Source organism: Amblyomma mixtum, chromosome 2, assembly GCF_055824585.1.
Source record: "Amblyomma mixtum isolate Tamu chromosome 2, ASM5582458v1, whole genome shotgun sequence".
Lineage (NCBI taxonomy): Eukaryota > Metazoa > Arthropoda > Arachnida > Ixodida > Ixodidae > Amblyomma > Amblyomma mixtum.
Window position 1 is genome coordinate 232261193 of NC_143013.1, and position 12635 is coordinate 232273827.

Here is a 12635-nt window from a genome sequence, read left to right on the forward strand (position 1 = left end):
TGCGGAGCCTGGAGAGATAGGGTGCGGCTTGAAAGGCTGTGTGTCCAGCTGGGAGAGGTGGCTTTGTGCGACTTGTCGCGTTGACCTCAATAACTTAGATAAGGATTTAGTCAGCATGACCAAACAAAATACCGAAGAAACTAAAAAAAACGCAGGAAATAGAAAAAGAGTTGCGGCGAGTTCAGAGGAAGCGTAAAAGGAAGATGTGTGGGTAGGAATATGGAAGCTAAGGATTCGTGAGAAATTTCACCAAGAAGTTAGGTCAACAAAGAGAGAGAAAAAGAAATGTCGTTGCAGCGAGAAAGGACCGGTCCTGGTGGAAGGGTAGGTGAAAGAAAGGATAAGCCATGGTATGAAGTACTAAGAAATGCTCTGACCGTGGCCAAGAATTGCTTAAGAATTACGCCAGTACCGGAATGTGAGTGATTAGAAGTTTCCTCTGGATATGTTGATCCTTTCCGGTCGTAAGGTATGTAAACTTGTAGATTAGGAAATTTTCTTATCTGATTGTCTATTCCTTGCGAATTTTCAGGCTTGATAAGAAGGAACATTTTCTCGTTGTCCATAGGAGCGAATTAGAGCATAGAAAAAATTCGAGGTGCCTCTTCCCGCTGATTTCTCTCCCTGAAAATGTAAAAATAAACTAACCAATTAATGGACGTTAAGTGGCGTTTCATGTGAATTATAGTGTGCGATAATGGCGGGCGCAACTCGAAAGCATCGCGAAATAATTCGTTATCGCTCGCACGGCGTCGATTCGTGCTATTTATGCGCGCGGACAAATATTTGGAAAGTAATAATGAAATCGTGAAACCTCTCTGGCTCAGGCATGAGCGCTTTTCGCGTTTATTCCTGACAAATCTCTTGCTCATTGTTGTATGATATGCAGTGTCGAATCAGCCAAATAATGTCTGATTCTATAAATCGTTATTTTCTATTGGTTCCTGTGTACTTGAGGATAAATATATTAGTTGCATTAGATCCACGGAAAGCATACGAAATAAATGCCGCAATAAAGGGAAAAAAACAGAACACGAAGCAGCAGCGAAAAATAAATGTCTCTCTTTTGCTGCATCGTGCTATAATTTCCTGCGGTCGTCGGAAGTAGTGCTTCGAGCACGGGGGGATATTAAAAGTCAGATTTTACTGCGTGGAGGAAGAGCTGACCATGTTAACCACCCTTTCATTCTTCATTATGTTTAGTTATTTTAGTTTTATTATGGTTAAAAGTGGTTAAAAACACGCGTGGGCCAAGGACATTCAATGAAATTTCGCAGCCTAGGAATTGTTTTCGATACAATTATGCAACTTAGCTGCATGGTTAAAGCATTTATTTTCTAAGGTGTTCAGGAGAATGACAACAATAAAACGGAGAGTTGAGATAGTTGGTACATGTTGCTGGGAAAAAAACAGCGCTAATACGAAGGACAGAGAAAAGAGCACCACAGGACCGGCGCTGACTATAAACTGAAAGCTTTATTAGAAACAACACGCAATATATACTCCATCGACAACCAAGAGCGCATGGCAACACCAAAAGCTACAATGATACATCAATCACCTGGATCAAGATAAATTAGTTCACAGTCATGGACCTTTACAGAGGCAATGCTCACGCACGAGTCACTGTTCTTTTGGATATCACTGATTTGGCTTCACTGATTTCCCGTGTTAGTTTATCTTTGTGCTTGTACAGAATCCTCAAACTTGGCCTTGCATTAGAGGAACTGTTCCCAGAATAACTAACCAGATTTTTCTGGAAAATCATGTACCCCCATTTTCAATGAAACTAGGATCCTTTACAAGCACAAAGATAAACTAACACGGGAAATCAGTCAAGCCTATCATATCCAAAAAAAAACAGTCACTCGTGCGTGAGCATCCCCTCTGTAACAGTTCATGATTGTGAACTAAAGTATCTTGATCCAGGTGATTTATTTATTTATTTATTTATTTATTTATTTATTATACCCTCAGGGTACAAGTGTACATTATAGAGGGGAGGGGCGGATGCAGAGGCATACACAATTTACACAAAAAAGTTATTAGTAAAAAATATACACAAACTCTGTAAAACCAGTACAAAAATGAAAGTAAGCATACAAAAAGAATGAAAAAGAACAAAGGTACAAAGAGTAAACTACGACATCAGTAACGGTGTTAATAAATACAGAAAAATATGGCAAGGGAAACAAACAATAAACAAGGAATGCAGTTCCTAATAAACAAACAGTCGTATTGGGAATATGAACACCATCTATGAACGCCATGATGATGATATGAGCACTAGCTATGAAAAGAAATTGTGTAATGCTGATTTAAAGTTCTCAATTTCAGGTATACTTGTTAGTGATGCTGGTAGGTTATTCCAGTCATTGCTTGTCCGAGGAATAAACGAGTATGAATATGCAAGCGTATTTGAGTGTGGAATATGTACCTTTTTGTTGTGGTCACGGCGAGTTGAAATGTATGACGGTGGTTGAACCCAAAGATAGCGCAAGGTTGTGTTATGATGGTATATTTTATGAAAGAGAGACAGGCGAGATAGCTTTCTTCGTGTCGATAAAAGTGGTAGTTGTAAGTAGGTTTTCATATTAGTAACACTAGCGGTCCTTTGGTAGTTGTTTAAGATAAACCGGGCTGAGCGATTTTGTATTCCCTCAAGAGAATGTATGAGTGTTACGTGACCGGGATCCCAGACAGATGACGCGTATTCAAGTTGTGGACGAATGTAAGTTGTGTACAATAGTAATTTTAATGATGATGGTGCAAGGCGGAAATTACGGCGTATATATCCAAGGGTGCTACTGGCTTTAGAAGTGATATAACTGACATGCGATTTCCAAGATAGATTATTGGTAATGAGAACTCCCAGATACCGGTATGATGTCACCGATTCTAATGAGACGTTTTTAAGCATATAAGTGGGACTTATGTGGTTAGTGCGAGATACCCTCATTGATTTGCATTTGTTAATATTTAATTCCATGCACCATGTATTACACCATTCCACAATATTATTGAGGTCATTCTGAATTAATAAAGCATCTGAAGCATCAGTTAGTTTACGGTATAACACACAGTCGTCTGCAAAAAGACAAATTTTGGAAGAAACGTGAGAAGGTAAGTCATTTACATAAATCAGGAATAAGAGAGGACCTAGAACCGACCCTTGCGGAACGCCGGATTGAACTGGGACCGAGGGTGAGTTCACTTCATTAGTGGTTACAAACTGAACGCGGGATGCGAGGAAAGCATTAATTCAGTCAATTATTGCAGGGTCTATGTTTAGGAAGCTTAGTTTATGGAGAAGTAGTGTATGGTTAACTTTGTCAAAAGCTTTGGAGAAATCGAGGAATATGCAATCAAATGAAAAACCACAGTCTAGATAGGCATGCAAATCATTAGTGAAAGAGACTAGCTGAGTTTCACAGGAGAAATTTTTACGGAATCCATGCTGCACACTGGAAAAAAAGTTGTTATCTTCAAGAAAGTTAACTAGATGCGTGTATATAATGTGTTCCATAATTTTACATGGCGCGGATGTAAGGGAAATGGGCCTGTAGTTGAGCGGATTATGTGTTGGACCAGACTTGTGGATGGGGATTACTTTTCCAGTTTTCCAATCATGAGGTATACTGCCAGAGTTGTACGACTGAGAAAAAATGCACTGTAGTATGATTGAACAGTATTCCACGGTATGTTGCAAAAATTTAACATGATTGATATATCATTGATATATCATTCATATATCATTGTAGCTTTTGGTGTTGCCATGCGCTCTTGGTTGTCGATAGAGTATATATTGCGTGTTGTTTCTAATAATGCTTTCAGTTGATAGTCAGCGCCAGTCCTGTTGTCCTCTTTGTTTTTGTCCTTCGTCTTAGCGCTGTCTTTGCCCAGCAGCAGGAGGCTGACACATTAGCCATTTTCTACCTTGTGCATCCTTGTCGCGTAACCCCGGTTCCGGAAAAAAACGTCCCCATATGCTATTTACGAAAAAATCTCCCGAAATGATTGTCATCAACTGTCTCTAAACCCGCAGTGATTTCAGCATTCGGCCGCCACGCATGAAGCGGATTCAAGTTCTTTGATGGTGGAAAGAATCACTGACACGTAAACGCAACGGTATGGTCAACGCAACGCAAGTATGGCAGTGGTTTATCGCTTAAGGCTCGGCCGATTTTCAACACAACACAAGTCGAGAAGGACACCTTGGTATACTCAATGGATCCAAGCTAAATACAAGCAGAAAATCGTAGACTTCAGAAAGCAGCTATACAAAAGATATATCTTATATGTATCGGATCATTGAGAAAACACCTGACTTGATAACCGAAACTTTATTGCTAGACACCCTCTATGTATAGGTAAATGATACAAGCACTGTGCACGTCCTGTACACTATCACCATGCTATCACATGAGCCCATGCAATACCTAGAAGTTGGTATGTTCAGCGCCTATGCATTGCTCTTGGAGACAGCAGCTTCGTGCCTCCACCAGCGCTGCAAAGTAAGTGTACGGGTTAGAAGACGTGGTGCAACAGTATGCAGAGAGCTAAAAGTCGTATACAGGGCCCAGGATTGATTTAAATGCTGCGGTACTTATTTTCAGAATTCATATTAACAAGGCGAGCACAGGAGGCATGAAGCTTTGCCTTGACGGCTTTATGCACCGGAGCCCACAAAAGTTTTCGGAATACAAAACTACAACAAAACTTACTACCCCTGTCAAGCGCACAAGTCAAGTGCACTTGCTGGGAGTGTCCTACGGCATGCCGAGTGACACGTAAGGCTTTGCGGTGCTAAACGGGAGGCAAAGTGCACTCGTAGCAAAAAAAAATGGCGACATCAAATCAGAGGAATTTCCAAAGTGGTCGCGACTACAAAATGAACGGATGGAGGGCGTCCAAAGAAAAATGATGGCGGCGGTAGGCAAGTGGGCCTCTGTATTCGCGCTATTGAGCAACAGTGACGCCCCCACGCGGATTTTTTTTCCGAAGCGGTCTAACGGCGTTCCCGGCACTCACTGTACAAGCAGCTACACCTCGGGCAATGAATGCGCCGGCGCGAAAAGTGGAAAGCAATCGTTTGTGTAATGCCCCTGTAAGTAAATCGTGCAGTGTCAGCCTGAGCCTGCACGGTTCTCCTAAGTGCAATAGTTTTAAACCACTTTGGAGCTTGGTGTTGTGGATCGAGAATAAAGTGATTGATTAGAACGGAGTGGTCGTATAGACTGAGCAGGTCTTGGAGGAAGATTCCTTCTTGCGTTATCCCGGTTGGGTTAGACGCGAGAGTGTGACTGGTTACGGCGCTTCTCGGTCCGAAGTTTTATGAAATCAATTGAGGATCTGAACCCTGTGAGGCCAGGGTTGAAAGCCAGCACCGTGTCGTCGCTATAGATAACCGTACACTCTTACGACATGATGTCAAGAAAGCAAAAAAAAAATAGGGCACAAGCTGGTTACGGAGGTTCTGGATATGTGTTTTAGAGGTGCGCTTTGAATGTGAATAGTTGAAGATGCTTTGATTGTGGTGCTCATGATATATTTAAATGTAGCGGACCACTGTGCTCAGCAATGTTTTACGTAACGTTCTCTATTTTAAGCTTGTTATCGTCATCACGAGTTTTGTGGACAGTACATGTGTAACAGTACATCTGTGCCGGACGTTGGTAAATTTGTAACTTACCATATGCAGTCGGTACCTGTCAGCAGGGCTCAATCTCTTCTGAGAAAACTTTTGTTCATTAGTTTTCTACTCCCGATACATATAGGCACTAGGAACAACATGTGCGACCGGCTCATAAAAATGTACCTGCACGCATAGCGGAAGTATAACCTCGTAATACAATAGGGGCAGGGAATTTCGATGCAATATCCGGCAATATCATAAGATACTGTAGCGTCCGCGCCTATAACTTGTGCTCAAAGCGAGAAATTTAATCCTTTAGAATTGCACAGCCCGCGGAATGTATATCTGAAATTACGTTACATGGAAGCCAAATAGTTAGTCAATCACGTCAGAAAGTTGCCAAGCAACGTAACAAAAAGAGGAGAAAGCAGGGAGTAGTAGAGAACGGGATAGATCCCTTCACACCATTGTCCCGGGCAGACCCCTCTCTCCATTGTAGAGCCACTCTCTGTGTTGTCACCTTAGCAGGTTCATGAGAATCGGCTGAAGTCAATGAATGGAATTCCTTTGAAAAAGAAAAGCAGCAGCGTTCTTGAGTTGTATGCCAAGATAGAGGCGTTTCCTCACAGGAACTTTTTCCCTGACCTTTCTTCCAGGAAATATCGTCAAGAAACATGTTTTCTGTTCAAGCTTTTTCCTTTCATAACCAACATATTATAACATCTCTGGTGCACAGGTCGACGTTTCGAATCTGAAAAAACTTTGCCCTCACTTTCACAGAACCAGAATAGGCGCAGTTGCAATTCCTGTGATAGAGTACGCATTTGCTCACCGCACCCGCCACCGAACAAGGGTATCTTGATAGAATTGCGCCTACTCTTAGCATGACACGCACGGGACAAAGACGCTCCGACAAAATACCGCATGCGGCGCTATGAGAGCCCATCGTAACGTGAAATATACCCATTTCTGGGATTAAACTATACATTTTCGCTGTCGGACGCTATTCCCAAGCGGCACGGGTACTCGGCCCAATGTTGCAAATGAATAAAATTTGTTATTTTAAAAATTACATAGTACAAATACGAGCCTGCCCAAGCCAACCATAATTTCTCCGTGGTCCCATGCAGGACCGGCCTTTGACATACGTTTCCAATATTGGCGTGATTACTTGTTCTGCTTGGGTAGATGCTTAGGATTCCACTAGGGTTGAGCCAAATCTATTAAGACGATTATTAAGGCGGAAACTTGGGCTAGTTGGAAAGCGTTTGGATTCATATTTGCTAGCGCTTAGATAACACACTTGACAAGAACACAAATACACTGGACAGACGCTCTATTAAGACGAATAAGAATTGTCAATGAAATTTAATTACAGTCAGTTTTAAAGCTGCACTGTGGATGAGTAAAATTCGTTAGGAAAATGAGACATATCAAGGAAGGTCAATTAGAACCAGGTGGCCGGAAGTGGCCTGTCGAACACCAGCAGTTTCCGTATCCAACACACTTACATGCTGTTACAATAGGTAACGCCACCGCATCTTTCTAGACGTAGTGTACAGAGTCAAAAGACCTCGCTGTACTTAGCTCTCAGTTTTCTTTCTGGTATCTGCAGATATTTCTAATTTTATACATGGATTGGTGATGCGCTGCACTTGCTTCATTACCGTCAATTAGGAGACAGAAAGCAGAGATACTAACAGAGATATCCGTTTTCACCCTTTCTTACAAAAGGGAATATCTGGAGAACAGGGTCGCACGCATAAAACATTTGTCACTTTTAGTTCCCTACACGCAAGCCATGTGGCGTCACAAGAATGCCGAGCTATGATCCCTGAAGCGCCAGTTTGACTCATCTGCTTGCTTCCAAATTCCAGCCTCGGTTCTCATCGCACCTTGTTTCCGAGGTGGTACCTCCTCTACCTCCCCCTCTTTCAATTACCCAAAAGCCAATTCCTTTGTTAAGTATGTGGGAAAGGAAGCAGCGAGAAAGAGGAGGGGTCTAGTCTCCTTAATCCCTCTGGTTTCCGGTTCCAAGTATCAGTAGGAAACTACGCCCATTGTCCCCTTATCTCTCTGACTTGAGAGCGCCAACACTCTCACCCTTGTGCACAGAAGGTGAAGCCTAATGGTGCAGCCCCGAATAACTCTCGTTACCAGCGACCCTATCTCGAGCACGTGAAGAGATCCAAGCCTGGAATGCGCGAGTTGGTTTGACTTACCTGAGCGTCCTTTGTCGCATTTGCTACACAGCGTTCTTGACTGCCACATTTCCGAGCGTATTCCTGTATCTCTCATCATGAATATTGACCTGGATGGCCTTCTCGCTTTATCCAAAGAGAAAATAGAAGAAATGCAGAAAAGCCAGCCACACCACGACATTCGCAAGCGCCTGATGCTACGGAACCTTCATCGAAAGTGTTTGTCGCTCAGATACACGCCCTGTGGTGGCAATGGGAAGGCCGTCAGAGCAGCGAGCCGCGAACCAACGAACGGAAGCGGAAAGGGTTCCAAACGATTTCGACAGGAACATGAAGGTAGGTTGTTGATTTCTCTGCACTTGAGTAGAATTTAGTAGTTCCGGTAGGATGACGCAGTGAAGATATAGCCGATTATGCTTTGTAGCTTTAATCAAAATTTCGGGGGCGCATCGCGACACTGGTTTCCTTCGCGAGTGCGCTGCAAAGCTGCAGCGAGTGACTTCATTCTACGGAGTAAGAGAAAGAAGCTCCGACTCCACTAAATTAAGATTTTCAATTATGCTGCGTCCCGGATAGCTTTATGGCGCCTCTGATAGATCATCAGATGGCGCTCGAATTTGGCACTGGCCATCCCGCCATGAACCCGCGCTCTGAATTACCCGAGCAGCCCAAGCTTTTAGCATTTGCATAAGGCCAACAACATATTGTAACAACTGAACGCTTGCGTTAATCTATTACTCTAGGTTGACTGAGCTGCAAAGTCTTGAAAAACCTAGTGTTCAGAATTCCCCGCCCTTTCGACTGCATGCTTGCTCCGCATGGCTCACTTTGTACTTTTTGTTTCCGGATACAAAGCTCGGGTCAACCTTGAACTGAGTAGTAGATTTCATAGGGCGGGTTCCAGCAGATAGCACAGAAATATGAAGTTGTGATTGTTTTTTTACAAGCTGAGTGCACTTAGTAACAAAGCGTTGCGTTTAATCCACTCTCTTTTGCTTGATTTCAACAGTCAATGGGGAACTTTCCTGCCCGCGCGGGTGTTCCATGTCAGATGTGCAAAGCTTTGCGGTGCATATTTTCCTCGTGGAGTCATCTTTCCCGCCTTTTCGCGGTTGCATACTATGCGGAAACGATAAAAATGTAAAATCTGCATTCTAGTCTCACTACCAAGAACGCGTCATATGCATTATGATGATCTGCTGGATGCCATATCACAGCGTTGCTATATGCTTATGGTCATTACCGTGTAAACGTGGGATGCATAGAGGAAGAGACCTCCACAGAAATTTTCTAAGCATGTTGTGTTCTAAACAATGTTTGCGACGTCTAGTTCCGTTGTGTCCCAAGCTGCTATACTGTTCATAATGTTACGCTTCTCCTGTTGGCAGATGACACCCGGGCCCCCAAGCGTTGCAAACCAAACCCCAACCTCGGCGACAACGAAGAGGCGGGCCCCTCGGCAGTGGTGAACGGCTGTATGGTCTACAATCCTGGCCAAGTTGCGTTAAAGGAGGTTAACTCGATGGGTGCAAACCAAGAAGAAGACTTTCCCAATGATGACGATTCCGTAGACTGGGAGTGGCTCTACAACAAAATCTGCGATGTGCTGCAGGATACCCAGATTCCGGGCTTGGATTATCCCTGATTGGCGATTTAAACAAAAGCTGCCCAAGATATGCAAGGAATGCATGCTTGAATTTCAATACTAATAGAAGCGCAGCATCTGCTTTCTCCTCCAGCAAATGTAAGAAATGTCCAAACCTACACGCATACATGATAATCAAATTTTTCATTGGGGGAATCGTTTACAAAATGTTTGCTTTTTTTTAACGCTAATTAAACCTGAGCAAAGGTGCCACATGCTTAATGATGTGATCCCTTGTTTGTATGATGGCATGCTATTTGAAATAAATCTTTTAAACCTGTATGGCTCTTGATTATCCGTTTTTTTTAGAAATGATACAATGCGCCCTCCGCGTTCATAGGCGGGAATGCTTATTGCCGTTTTGAAGCTGCATAATCAAGATCTGTCTGGAAGTTCGAGCCCCTCGTTGCTTGGACGACAATGTTAGACACATTATGAAAAAAATCGCGTTGTCTATCCCAGTGGTGGAAAAATTGAGTGCTGCAACAACTTTTATGAATTCGATTAAGCTATCTGCATGATTTCCGCGCATTGTTTTGGTCACCATCGCGCAGCACTTAGAAACCGTACAAGATGCGTGGTACAACCGTGCTACAAGACGCGACGGCACCACATTTATTGTTGCTGCTGCCGTGCCTCAAACGAAAGTGGTCCGGCCAGCGCCGAGCAGCTGTAGATGATGGGTCTCGTTAGAGCCGGCCCCTGAACTGTTCCGTTCTTTCCGCGCTCGCCATCTTCATCACGTCAACAGAAGCGGTGGCGCTATATGGGCCCCACCAAGCGCGAACGCGGGGTTTGCGCAAAAGGTACTATTAAGATGAAGAGAAAAATGTGAAAAAAAGAACAGTATGGACCAGTTTCCAGAAGCCGGTCAAGATCAGGTCACAGTGTCCGGGAGAGCCATCGGTCAGCCGAAACAAGCTGGACGACCCTGGCTACATCGCAGTGGCTTAGTGTTGCCACGAAGGATAGGTACAGACAAAGCGCCAAAGTTGGTAACGTCTCTCCTGGGAAACCGGTTGCCTCGTTTACTGCCGGTATCGTGGTTTCGAACTGGGAGGGCGATGTTCCAGTGAGTGGAGGAAGAAGGGCGGCGTCGACGCTCTGGAGTGCTTTGTAAAGGGCGGCGAGGTCGACACGGCCGGCAGTGGGGTCAGAACATGTGTACGAGCTGGCTGCGCTGCCAGTGACAAAAAAACACCGCCAGTCGGCGGTGGCACGTTGTGCAGGAAACTAACTGCTTCCTATGCTGCTTTGTGCCTCGTAGGTTTCACGCAACAGCACCAGCGAACTGTGCAAGAAGAAGACACGTGCGGGAGAGCGTCGTATCGACAACGCCTACGAGAGCTGCCAGCCACAGATGCAGTCGTGACGTCACCTGCTGCCCGCGCTGCATAAGGATCCCCTCATCGGATCTGCCATCCAGTCGGCGGTGGCATGTTGTGCAGGAAACTAACTGCTTCCTATGCTGCTTTGTGCCTCGTAGGTTTCACGCAACTGCACCAGCGAACTGTGCAAGAAGAAGACACGTGCGGGAGAGCGTCGTATCGACAACGCCTACGAGAGCTGCCAGCCACAGATGCAGTCGTGACGTCACCTGCTGCCCGCGCTGCATAAGGATCCCCTCATCGGATCTGCCATCCAGTCGGCGGTGGCATGTTGTGCAGGAAACTAACTGCTTCCTATGCTGCTTTGTGCCTCATAGGTGAGTGCACCTGCATTGAGGTGTTTACCTATACAAGACCAAACTTTCCATTATTTGCCACTGCCGACTGAGTGTCTTGCGATTTGTGTTGACGATGTCGACTGCCACTGCTGATGTCATGAAAGCCATTGAAGATTTCAAACGCGAAATGCGTGTCCAAATACGCTCAATGAACCAGAGCATAACTTTTTGTTCTGACGCTGCTGATGACTTCAAAAATGCTCTATCAGAACTGAAAACTCAGAGTGCCGAGGTCAAGAGGACAATGCAGGAATGTGCTGTCTTAAGGCAGGAAAACAAGGATCTAACAGAGAGGCTAACTAAAGCTGAAGGGAGAATTGCTGAACTGGAGCAATACAGCCGGTCGAACAATGTGGAGATAAAGGGCTTGCCACTCAGAGCTAAAGATAGAGCTGCTGAGGTAGCCTTGCAAATCGCATAGTCCACCATATTCCGCTTGACCTGGCAGACACTGACATCGCGCATAGCGTTAAAACCAAGAACAGCAATGACATTAACCTAGTTGTCAGATTCACGACCCGTACGAAGAGAAACCATTTTATTGAGGCAGCAAAAAAGGCAACCCTATCAGCTACTGACATTGGTTTTACTGGTCCCGCTCAGCGGATTTATGTCAATGAACATTTGACTCCTGACAACAAACACCTTCTGTGTGCCGCAATTGCAAAGAAAAAGGAAACGTCTTGGAAGTACGTCTGGACAAAAAACGGCAGCATACTCGCACGCAGAACAGAGACTTCTGATATCATTCGGATAAGCAGTCAATCCGATTTGCTAAAATGACGTAATACGGCGTCATTACTCATCACATAGTAGTTGTTCTTCCTTTCTTGCCTCTGGAAAATGGATCGAGGACTACACCTCATTACACACCCTCACAATTTAATAAATATGTTAGCTTAGATAAAAATAAGAAATTCATGTTAATTCATTTCAACATGCAATCAGCTGTGAACAAAGTTCATCAACGTACTCATTTTTTGGCAAGCTTAACGGTATCGTTTGATGTCATCAGTTTAACCGAAACATGGTATCGTCACGACACTGATGTGCTGCGAATGTCTCTCTGGCTTGCCAGCGCCAACACTCTCACCCTTGAGCACAGAAGGTGAAGCCTATTGGTGCAGCCCCGAATAACTCTCGTTACCAGCGACCCTTTCTCGCACACGTGATGAGATCCAAGACGAATTTGTGACTTGGGTTGTCGTACCTGAGCGTCTTTTGTCGCATTTGCTGCGCACTGCGTTCTTGATTGCGACATTTCCGAGGGTGTTCTTATATCTTTCATCATGAAGATTGACCTGGATGGCCTTCTAGCTTTATCCAAGGAGAAAATAGAAGAAATGCAGAAAAAACAGCTAGATCACGACATTCGCAAGCGCCTGTTGCTACGGCTTCTTCATCGAAAGTATTTGTCGCTCAGATACA